This window comes from Gobio gobio (genome assembly GCF_949357685.1).
Source record: "Gobio gobio genome assembly, chromosome: 5".
Lineage (NCBI taxonomy): Eukaryota > Metazoa > Chordata > Actinopteri > Cypriniformes > Gobionidae > Gobio > Gobio gobio.
Window position 1 is genome coordinate 61770897 of NC_137101.1, and position 12629 is coordinate 61783525.

A 12629-nucleotide genomic window follows, 5' to 3' on the forward strand; every position below is an offset into this window, starting at 1 on the left:
CAGACACGAAGGCAGGGCTCCCCTTTAAGGCCTTGAAGACAATGGAGCGCCAGCTTGTCTTCATCATGCCAAAGGTTCGCTCTACTATGCTTCGTGCACGGGAGTGCTCGCTGTTGAAACGAGCCTGCACGGGGTTCTGCACAGGCTCTCTGTATGGGGTGATGAGGCAGACGGGTGCACTTAGGCAAGGACCTAATCTGCACCATCCCCAAGGATGCACTTGCCTACAGGTGGATAAAGGCTGCCAGCATACACAGGGCTGTTCCTCAGCACCCTGGCATCATGCACAGACCCAGGATATCCCACAAAGACATCAAGGAATTTCCCCCAGTGATCAGTGATGGCCTGGAGTTGGATGGAAGGATATAGCTTCCTGTTGTAGTAACAGTGGGAGTTATTTGCTGGAGGTTTAATTCAGACATGACATCAACTGCTCTGCTGAAAGCTGGAGACCCAGCCAGCTGTGCAAATCCTGCATCCACTGCCTCCAGGTCATCTCCGGTTGAGTGATCCAAAAATCACAAAGTCAGCGGTGACGTGAGTACCAATCACTACCTTACTTAACGTCCTTGGATGGACGAAGGTAAAATCACTACATAATTGGCGTCCCTTGTTTGGGCCCAAAAGTGAAATTATTACATTTTTCTAATGTAAAATCAACAGTTTTCTCCAAAGGCGAGATCCTCAAGCAGCTGAAAGACGTCTCTGTGCAGACATTCCCACCATTGCAAACACTGACAAAAATCGCAGTAGGTGGGGTTGTCGAGTTACTGATGCTATGAGGTGTTACTGCACCTGTCACTCATATCTTTTCTTTTAATTGTTTTATAATTACATGGTTGTATCTTTAACAATCATAATTATAAAAAAATACCATTGGTTTGCATACATTATATACACAGAAAAAAGTCCAATAACAAGGTTAAATATCTTTGAATAATTCATCATAATGCAATATTTTTTTTTGACTCCTTGCGAGCGAGTCCCGACGTTTGGGGAGGTTAGCAATTTATTAGCTGCAACCTGGATAGGTAGTCAGCCTTGGTAGGCCTCTTGCAAATTCGGCCCCATGTGTATTGCGGTATGTATTGCTCCCCAACAATGTTGACTTCAAGTAACAGAAACATTTCCCAACTAATAACTCCAGTTAGCAGTTGGATGTTACTTTTGTCAGCCAGCAGAGAAGCTACTGTCAGCCCAAGGTTATAGCAGCCAGTTTTTCATACCTGCCACCAGGAAGCCGTCCCTGCAGGGCTGCCATAGGGTGGTAGGCCCCATTAGGCCTCCCTGAAGAAGGGCTCCCGGTCGCCAGTCAATAGGTGTGTTCGACATCGGCTGCGGCTGGATGCAACTGATTGGCGAGAGTAGCCGCGTGCAGGCGGGGAGGAGCTGCAAACACAGACGTGAAGTCGGACACTTTCTCCTTCCCGCAGTGATGCTCGCGCTGTGTTTGCATACTTTATCAGCTGAAGTGAAATAATGCAATATTTGGCAAAACACAGATGTTTCAGAGACATTATTGTCATGTAATACTTAATGTACTGCTTAATACAGCGTGTGTTTGTACAATAATAAAGTTCAACATATAAGCCTACACTATCATGAAGTGGGGTCTACATTTTTTATCAGTTTTATTTTGATAAACATGACAACATAACATCGCGACTACATGAAAGGAGGTTTTACTGTTATAAAAAACAGATTTGTGAGCATTAGTGGAGCAGAAGGTTTTAGAATAAACACGAAACACACGTGATCACTGTCATGCGGTGAATCTGGCCAATCGTGGAACAGCTGTGTCGTCATCAGAGTCCGTGTAGCCTCGAGCAGCTGCTCTGGAGAAACTGCACCGGCTGTGTTAGCCGACTTCTCTTGAATCGCTCTCGCGGCACTTTGTTGACATACGTCACTGTCACGTGGCGTCGGCGCTGCCTCAAGTCGGACAACATTTCTAACCGGCACGCACTGCTTCAAGTCAGCCGCCGATTGGTCTGCGCATCGCTGGGTGAAGTCGAACAAGCCTGCTGTGTCAGCTAGCATGGGCTGCTAAGTTGATGGGTGGTACCCTTACGCAACAAAAATATACAACCCCAAATCAGAAAAAGTTGGGACAGTATGGAAAACGCAAAAAAAAAAAAAAAGAAGTGATTTCTAAATTTACTTTGACTTGTATTTCATTGCAGACAATATGAACAAAAAATATTTCATGTTTTGTCTGGTCAACTTCATGTCATTTGTAAATGTGCATCCTTTCCTGTCATTCAGACCTGCAACACATTTAAAAAAAAAGTTGGGACAGTAAAGCATTTACCACTTTGTAATGTTGCCATTACTTTTCACAACACTTAAAAGACGTTTAGGGACTGAAGACACCAAGTGATGAAGTGTTTCAGGTATAATTTTGTCCCATTCTTCCTGCAAACAAGTCTTAAGGTGGGCAACAGTTCAGAGTCTTCGTTGTCGCATTTTGCGCTTCAAAATGCGCCACACATTCTCTATTGGAGACAGGTCGGGACTGCAGGCAGGCCAGTCAAGTACCCGTAACCTCTTCCTCCGCAGCCAGGACTTTGTAATGTGTGCAGAATGTGGTTTTGCATTGTCTTGTTGAAATATGCATGGACGTCCCTGGAAAAGATGTCTTCTTGAAGGCAGCATATTATGCTCCAAAATCTCTATGTACTTTTCAGCATTAATGGTGCCTTCACAGAAGTGCAAGTTACCTTTGCCAAGGGCACTGACACAACCCCATACCATGACAGACCCTGGCTTTTGGACTTGTTTTTGGACTTGGACTTGCATTTGTGGATGTAACTACGTATTGTGGTACTTGACAAAGGTTTGCCAAAGTAGTCCTGAGGCCATGTGGTGATATCGCTTATAGATGAATGAAGATTCTTGATGCAGTGCCGCCTGAGGGATCGGAGATCACGGTTGTTCAGCTTAGGCTTGCGCCCTTGTACTTTACGCACTGAAATTCCTCCAGATTCCTTGAATCTTTTAATTATGTTATGCACTGTTGAATGTGAAATATCCAAATCTCTTCCTATCTTTCTTTGAGGAACATTGTTTTTAAACATTTCAATAATTTTCTCACGTATTTGTTGGCAAACTGGCGATCCTCGGCCCATCTTTGCTCCTAAAGGATTAGACCTTTCTTGGATGCTGCTTTTGCACCAAATCATAATTACAATCACCTGTTGACATCACCTGTTTCAAATCACATCATTATTTAACTATTTTACCTCATTACTAGCCCTAAATTTCTCCTGTCCCAACTTTTTTTGAAATGTGTTGCAGGTCTGAATGACAGGAAAGGATGCATATTTACAAATGACATGAAGTTGACCAGACAAAACATGAAATATTTTGTGTTCATATTGTCTGCAATGAAATACAAGGCAAAGTAAATTTAGAAATCACTTCTTTTTTTTTTTTTTTGCGTTTTCCATACCGTCCCAACTTTTTCTGATTTGGGGTTGTATGTCTCAATATATTACGTGACAATATATTTCATGTGTCTCCATATATTGTGAGATTTACATAGTAAAATATCATATGATATATTATATAATAATATATTATATATGTAAGTTATATATTGCAATATATGGGACAATACTGCAATTATTGCCGTTTTCATATATTGAATAAATACATATACTATTTAATATATTGTTATGTATATTGAAATATATCCCTCATTATATGAAATTATATATTGGAAGAGCCATTGTATATGTAAATATATATGTAAAATTATATGTGATAATATACCTCAATGTACAAGATAATGTAATCAGATTTATATGGGAACATATGTCTTAAATATATATAATTTATATTACATAATATATCATATATAATTATCATATAATATATTGTATACATGGTACATATGAAATAATCTAATGTACAATGTCTGTCATATATTTTAAAATATAATAGATTGACTAAGACATCAATATAGTTCACAGTAACTGAATGAGGTTTATTTCAAATGCAGCAGCTAAATGTTACGTCTGGTGACAGGAAAAAGGCAGAAGATCCAATAGCGAGTTCAATAACAGGTATTTATTATATTCAATTTCACAGTAGAGTTAGGACAGATCGCTGGACAAAGCACAGACGAATGAAGCAGGACTGAAGCAGGCAAAGGCAGGCTGAAGAGAACACCACTCAGAACAGCGAAGCAAGGATGAAATGGGCAAACCGAACCAGCGGGATCCAGAAATCCGGAACGAAGAGCCACGACCAGGAACACACAAAACAGACAGAAACCTCCAGACAAACTGCAACAATCTGACAACAAGGCTGAGTGAGACACACGTATAAATAGCCCAGGTGATGAGAGCAGCAGGTGGAAGTGATCAAAGTCAGATTCAGCAATCAGAAACCACGCCTCCAACACAACCACACACACAGAGAAGGTGAGACTATGTATTCATGAACCGTGACACTGAAGGAACAGTGACCTGAGAACAGTGTGGAGGACTGAAATGTCATGTTGATGATGAAATGTCATGTGGAGGAATAAAATGTTGAGGATGAAATGTCATGTCATAAAGTGGACTCAAAAATTTTTTTTTGTAATTGCTGCTGTTAATGATAATTTAATTTATAATACTCTCATCTCCATTTACAATATATGAATCAATACATAGCCATATATGGTCCATCCATGTGGCTATATAATGTAAAATATAATGAATGTCATGCAAAATTTGATTTGGACTATTGTTAATCAACCTCTCTGTAAACCTATGCATGAGCTTGCTTAACTCATTAAAAAAAACACTTTGTTTCAATAAACATACATGCAATAATATAATACATTTTTTTTCGTATATCAATGTATTTTAATATATGAATCAATATATAGTAATAGGTTGTCCATCCATATATTGCTATATATTTTCAAATATATGAGGAAGTTTCTGATACATTGAAATATATTTTCTAATGTATTGCAATATAAATTCTAGTAGATTGCAATATATTTTTGTTTCGTAAGGGTAGGCCGCACCAGGCCTCCCTGAAGACTCGGCATGAGGTAGCAGGCCTCACCAGGCCTCCCCTGAGGACGCGTTTTATGGGCTTCAGTCACCCGGCAGGTTGTGATGAACTGTTGGCAGGTAGTAGGCCTCACCAGGCCTCCCTAAAGGAGGGCTCCTGATTGCCAGTCGCCGTGTCAGCTAGCATGGGAACTGCTAAGCTGTTGCTGGGTGGTAGGCCGCACTAGGCCTCCCTGAAGATTGGTCGTAATGTAGTAGGCCTCGCCGGGCCTCCCTGAAAACCCGCTATTAGGCAGTAATAGAATAGAAGGTAATAGCTAGAAGGTAGCAGACCACACTAGGCTTCCCTGCAGGCCCGCTTTCAGGTAGTAGGCCTTACTAGGCCTCCCTTGAGGGCGAGTTCCTGAGTTAGGATGCTCGGGTAGCTAGCATAGCTTGCTGTCAGATAGTAGGCCTTTTCCAGGCCTCCCTAAAGGCTTGCTTTCAGGTAGTAGGCCTCACTAGGCCTCCCTGAGGGTGAGTTCCCGAGTCAGGAGGCTTGGGTAGCTAGCATAGCTTGCTGACAGGTAGTAGGCCTTTTCCAGGCCTCCCTAAAGGCTTGCTATCAGGTAGTAGGCCTCACTAGGCCTCCCTGGGGGTGAATTCCAGAGTCAGGATGCTCGGCTAGCTGGTGTAGCTTGACTATCAGGTAATAGGCCTTCACTAGGCCTGCCTGAGAAAACGAGTTTCCGTTTTCCAGCTACTTTGACAGTTGGCTTCGGCTGCTATCAGGTAGTAGGCCTCACCAGGCCTCCCTTTAGGCGAGTTTCTGAGTTTGGATTCTCTGGCATTTGGCATATACTGCTATCATATAATGGGCCTCCCTAAGGGTTTGGTTTTCAGTTCGGGAACTGGTAACTGGCATAACGCTGACAGCTAGTGGGGACCTGCTATCAGTGATCGGGCCTTTAGCCGGCAGCATCTGAGTACGGTCTTACCCTAGCGCGACTGGTGTCGCTTCTGCTACTTGGTCCCCAAGTGAGGGAATTTAGCCTACAACCTGGTTTACCTACCGGGCAGACTTTGAGCTCCTCTCATTTTGAGGGTCGTCTGTGAGCCCGAAGCTGCCTGGGCCTGATCAGATGGTCGTAGGCCCCTCACAAGGCCTCCCAATTAGATCAGCTTGTAGGCCAGTCTGGCCTCCTGAGTGTTTCTATAAAGATAAGAGCTCAGTAGATCCTAGGATCGAGCAGATTAACTCCCCTCTCTAGCAAGGGTTGAAAGCGCTATGCTGAGTACTGCTCTCCAGGATGCCCGTCTCTGAGATCCGGTCTGAGGAGGACACAGCCAGTTTGCAGTACCTTGGGCTGGATGCCTCTCCAGGAGGCAAGTTACCAGAGGCTCTGTTCTAAAACAGACAAGGATGGCCCGGCCGAAGTGTCCCACGGAAGCGGCACCAGAATAGGCCTCCCTGGTGGCATTAGTGGCTGGCTAGGGCACCCTAGGGCCCCCTAGACACATTCCCTTAAAGAAGCCCCTTTTGTTGAATTGGTTGGATCCAAGCCTTTGAGCGGCCTGGGTAGGACTTCTCTAAGTGTTCGAAGTTTCCTACTCAGGTTTATAGCTTTGGCTATGACCGTAGGGAATGCTGTCACTGACAGCCTTGTGTGACCAGAGGGGGAGTGGTTCAGGCATTTCACTGGAATTTGCTTGTCCTGACAGTTGTCACTGCCAGTAGGCATGCACTCCCCTCGGCATGGCGGCGTGGGTATACCGTTCCCCGTAGCGTCTTTCTGACGCAGCACGAGTTCCCTTTCGAAAGGGAACGTCTCGGTTACGTATGTAACCGCAAGCCTCCGCGAGATGACAGGCTGGCAGCAACTGTACTTGAGCAACAGCGCAAACTCTTTCTGAATATTTTGAACAGCTGAATATATCTTCTGCTTTTACCCACTGCATCCTGATCAGAGATACTGCAGACGGCATAAATGAGTACACCACCTCCGTACATAAAGATTTGTTTCTATTCAACAACATCTACTTAACACATGAGTAAACACTTCTATATGCAAATTAATACACACCCTTCATATTCTAAAGCTTTACGAATACTGCTCTGAGGCTTCTTGGCACACATTCATGGCAAACTGCCACATCTATCACGTCTATCTCCAGCAGGAACGCAGGGAATGAGGAAAGGGTAGCAACTTCTGTTTCTTTGTGTATTACGTGTGACTTCTTGCCATCAGCGATAAAGTCCCCCACAGCTGCTGTTAGATCCAAAACGACTGACTAGGTAACAAAAACAATGACGAGTGGTATATATCAAAGTTTTGAAGTTCCCTTCACCAAAAGAGCTGCTGTATGCCTCTTCATTGATTTATTTCATGCACCTTGTGAGTGGGTAAAGTTGTTCCAGATTTACTTTTACCAATAACTGTGGAAATGCATCATCAGAGTCTATAAAAAGGGTCCATAGCCACGTTTCCGTTGTTGAGACATAAGTGAGAATGCCAGTACATGCCAGAGCCAGTCCCATTTCCACGCTCACTTCTGGGGCTTGATTGTGACTCCGCTGGGCTTCTTTGGGGTCAATAGCCAGGCCCACAGAAGTTAGAATAGTGGTGGTGCTGCTTATTTTCTATATATAACTATTAGTTAAAGGGTAGCATCTTCTGTTCGTTAGAGCATGTGAGGCCAAGGCACTTTTAATGCACGAGGGTAGTTCTGAGCCAGGGTTGAGCTGCGCATGTTGACTGACCATGATCCAAGTCACAGCGCAGGCCTTCGGCCAAACGATGTCTTCGGCCAGACGATGTCTTCGGCCAGACGATGTCTTCGGCAGAAATGCCCCATGGCTTGCCTTGCTGAGGTGCGAGTGGTCGTCAAAGTACGCTTACTTGATGCTCACATCTCACAAGGTGGCCTTTTTGGCGACAATGTCGAGAGCTTGGCCCAGTAGTTATCCGCAGTCAGTGGCAGGCTGAGGTAACCAAAGAGGTCTGATTACCTGTGGTTCCTTTGATCCTGCTTACACGGTCTCTGGGAGCTTGACTAGTGCTACCCAGTCCGTCTCGTTGGCTCATTTGGACTATCAGGCTCGGCTATGCAATTCAGTTCACCCCACGTCCCCCCAAATTCATGCTGTTGCCGCCCCTTTCCTACTTGCGAAGGACGCAATACAGCCGTCCCTCCAGTCGATATGAAGACATGGTTTTACAACCCCTACTTCATTGTACCCAAGAAAAGCAGTGGGTTATGGCCATTATTGGACCTGCTCATACTAGCACAGTCCAGGGATCAGTTGTGCAAACACAGCGACCTGGTGCTCAGTCACCTCAGCCAGTTGGGTCTTCAGTGCAAACTCTTTGCAGAGGATCTCTTTTTTTCAGTATGGAGTTGGAATCGGTCGAACAGACAGCACGCCTCATAAACGAACTTCGCAAATATGAGTTTCCCCCAGTGAGCCTACTTGCACAGACCCTGTGCAAAGTCAGGGAGGACGAGGAGCAGGTATTGCTAGTTGCACCCTGCTGGCCCAACCAGACCTGTTTCCTAGAACTAATAATCCTCGCGACAGCACCTCACTGGCCCATTCCTCCCCGGAGGAGGCAGACCCAACCCTGGCTTTGCTCTGATTTGATTGCCTTTGTGTAGACCCAGTATCCTCCTGTGTGCTAACCTCAAATGCATAGAAGCACCGCCAGGCCCGACTCAGTGTCGGCTTGCTGCGCCCTGAACGGTGGTGCTTATATTCTTCGGAGCTAAGAACCTGTCGAGTCCTCAATCATCCTCGGTGCCGGACGTGAGGGAGCATATTCCAGAGAACTTGTTCTAGGCTGGGTACCATATGTGTGACCCTGTGGGGATCCCATATGTTTATCTACCATGGTTGCTCCTAAACGGAAGCCTGTCTTTCCCTTGGGAGAGCCCCCTTTTCTGGTAAGGCTGGAGCCACCCCTAAAAATCTCCTTTGAATTCCGGCCAAATCGGATTAGCCAGATATACTCCACATAACTCCTCTGGGGTAGGATGTGGGTTCTGCAGTGTTCCTTTTCCAGTAGAAAAGGCAGGCTTTCCCAGTGTTTCCATTAGTCACTGATTGGGTCATGCGGAACAGCAGCGATGGACATTCTCTGTGTCAGCCCTGTCTCGTCAGGTAAGAGAGTTCAGGAGGCTCACACAGGGCACTGGAAGGGGACAGCGTTCATGGCGCTTTGGTAGGGATTCCTATTCATCTGTCTCTGACGTGTCGACTGACCGACTGAATGGGAATGTCTCGGTTACGTATGTAACCCTCGTTCCCTTAAGGAGGGAACAGAGAGGCCACGTCCCGTGGCTCACAAATGCCAGACCCCACTGGGCAGCCGTCCGCCCGCTCGGCTCCTCAGCGAAAACTTAATATTGCATCGCACCTGCTACTCATTATATACCCACGCTGCGAAGCAGAGCAGGTGGTGCAATCATTGCATGCTGACACAGCTGGTTATCGAGAATGTGTATCTTTAAGTTTCGAGATAAATTATTCTGATCTACAGACAACTTTAGACTGTTTGGAAGTTGATTCCATTGTTTAATGGTTTTAAATGAAAAAGCTGTCTGTGCAAAGGCAGAGGATCTTTTCAGGATAGCACAATTTCTGTGAGCAGTGGAGCGAGATGTTCGGGTCGTTAGTTCAGAATAAAGTTTTATGAATTTTTTCATTGAGGGTGGAACAATATTATTAACAATTTTGAAAACAGTTCTTAAATTTGTATCGAATTAGGGAGTCAAAACTTAATATTTTATATTTACTAAGAATATTGCAATGATGAAAGCGAGGAGCTTTTCTGTCAAGTACCTTTAACGCCTGATTATAGACCGATCTAAGTCTCGTTGGCTTGAGACCAACAGGACAAACAGTAGGGGATGTGTGGAGAGATCATGGCATTAAAATACATAAAAGATGCTTCAATTGTCAAACTATTCCTAATATGTCTAGTAATAGAGATATTATATTTAATAGAATTGCACATTCTTTTTCAATATGTTTTTTAAAACTTAGAGTTTGGTCCAAATGGACACCTAGATATTTTATCTCTGTCACGATGTTCATTTTTTGTCCATTAAAATAAATGTTAGGCATATCTTTAACTTTATTGGACTTAGTGAAATACATTCCAACAGTTTTTTCAATATTTAGTGTTAAGCAAGAAGATTTCAGCCAATTACTTATTTCGTCCATGGCTGAGGACAATTTAGTGGCTACTTGCTCCATATCCCGCTCATGTACATAGATGACGGCATCATCTGCGTACATGATGATCTCTACGCCCTTGCACACAGCTGGTAGATCATTGATGTAAATACTGAACAACAAGGGTCCCAGAATTGATCCTTGCAGGACCCCAGTTGTGCAGGACTTCAGAGAGGACAATGCATTTTTTACCCTCACACATTGCATCCGATATGATTGTGTCTAATGCAATGTCTCCATAGACAGATTATACTTAGAGAGCTTAGACAGGAGGACACAGTGTTTTACCGTGTCAAAGGCTTTTCGCAAGTCCAGAAACACGGCACCCACCGTGCCCCCTCTGTCCAAGTTGGCCTTTATGTTTTCTATCAGATAGCAGCAGGCTGCGTCGGTGGAATGGTTACGTCTAAAACCGAACTGCATGGAGTGCAACAAATTATTACAATCTAAGTGATCTGTTAGCTGCTCTACGATGGCTTTCTCAAGAATTTTAGATGCTACAGGCAATATACTAATAGGCCTGTAGTTGCTTATTTCATTTTTGCTTCCAGATTTATAAATTGGGGTTATAACTTCTCTTTTAAAGACACTGGGGAAGATACTTTCATCAATAGATTTATTCACAATATATGTGATAGCTGGTGTTAAAATCTCCCTATGTTTTTTAATGAGAGAGCTATCAAGTCCCCAGAAATCCTTAACATTTGAGTTTGATAAGGATTGTATTATTTTATGTTTTAGAATAATCAATGTGTTTAAAACACAGAGCCTCGTGATCATAAATGGAGAGCTGAGGTGATGAGCAAGAATGAGGCAATCCAGAGTCATGTTGGATAATTTAATTTACTGAATCAATAAAATAATTATTAAAATAGTTTGAAACTATTAGACCATCCTTGTAATTTTCATCATCTATTTTCAGCTCTTTTGTTCCACTCTTAATTTGCATCTTTCCAGTTAATTTGTCTATAGTTTGCCAAAGTTGTTTTGAATTGCCCTTTGCTTGTTTAATTATATTCAGATAAAATATTGCTTTTGCTTGTCTGAGCTGTTGAGTGACTTTATTTCGAAGTCCATTATAGATCAGGCGATCAGTTATGAGTCCCGTTTTATGGGACTTTTTTAATGCTGAATCTCGAGTTTTCATCAATTTCCAAAGATTATCATTTAACCAAGGTAAAGGGATTTTGACTTTAGGCTTTACCTTTTTTAAATATTTAAAAACAAGCTGTTGAAACATCTTTATCAACTCACTAGAAGCTACATCAATGTCTTTATCATTTACCATTTCAAACCAATTTACCTTTCTTATTTTATTATCAAAACTCTCAACATCTTTCCTGGGGATATAGAGTACAGATTCATTAATATCAATTTTATTTACATTTCGGTAACACGCTTTTAACAGTTTCCTTGCAACTAATGTTAAATTATGATCAGAAAGACCTGTTATTAAATTATAGACTTTACCGATACGATCAGCTTTGTTAGTAAAGACTAGATCAATAAGTGTTTGAGATGTCTTAGTAATCCGAGTTGCTTTTTCAATAATTTGTGTAAGCTTAAATTTTTGAGTAATCTCCTTTAGTTGTTTTCTACCTTTTTTAATCGAGCCAATTTATATTAAAATCCCCCATGAGAAGTATTTCTTTCGAATCACATTTTTTAAGAATGTCAGTTAGGTGATCAAAATATATATTATTTGCTGTCGGAGGCCTATACAAAACAAGAACAGCAAATTACATTTCCGGAGACAGCCTAATTTTTATCCCCACACATTCCAAAACATCTCCTACTGATTCCATGTGTACACACTGAAAACTGTCCTTAACATAGATCATTACTCCTGTAAGGATCGGTTTTGGTACTGTCATGGGGTGAAGAACCACTCGTCAAGGCAGGCTTCGTGAAAATGCCCCCCGGAGGGTAGATTTATTTACAGTGAAATCAAACTGGTGAAAGAAGGTAAGTCGGTGCGTGATGGCTGGTGCTTTAAGTGCTCTTCAGTGCTCAATCCAAACGAAAGTGGGTGTCCAAAACGTGCTCCAAGAGGTGGGCTGTCGGTCACTCACTGCTTTCTGGGGAGAACAGAGAAAAAAGGTTAGCCCAGCGTTTCAGTCGGCTCAAGACCTGAGTCTCCCTGTTTGCTCAGCATGTGCTGCTTATGTGGCTGTGGGCTGATTGGGAGCAGCTGTGACCGATCAGCCGGCGGTGAGGGTGTGCAGGTGTTTTGTGTTGGTTGCCAGGGCGACGCTGATTCCTCCGAGGACGCTCGTCACAGTACTAAGACAAAAGCTGAGATACACACCCCAGCAATTGAACAATAAAAGTCACTAATCTTGAGAGAAGATCTCACAGAAACTGTGTGACAACACCCTGACAAACATTTCTCCCCCATCCCC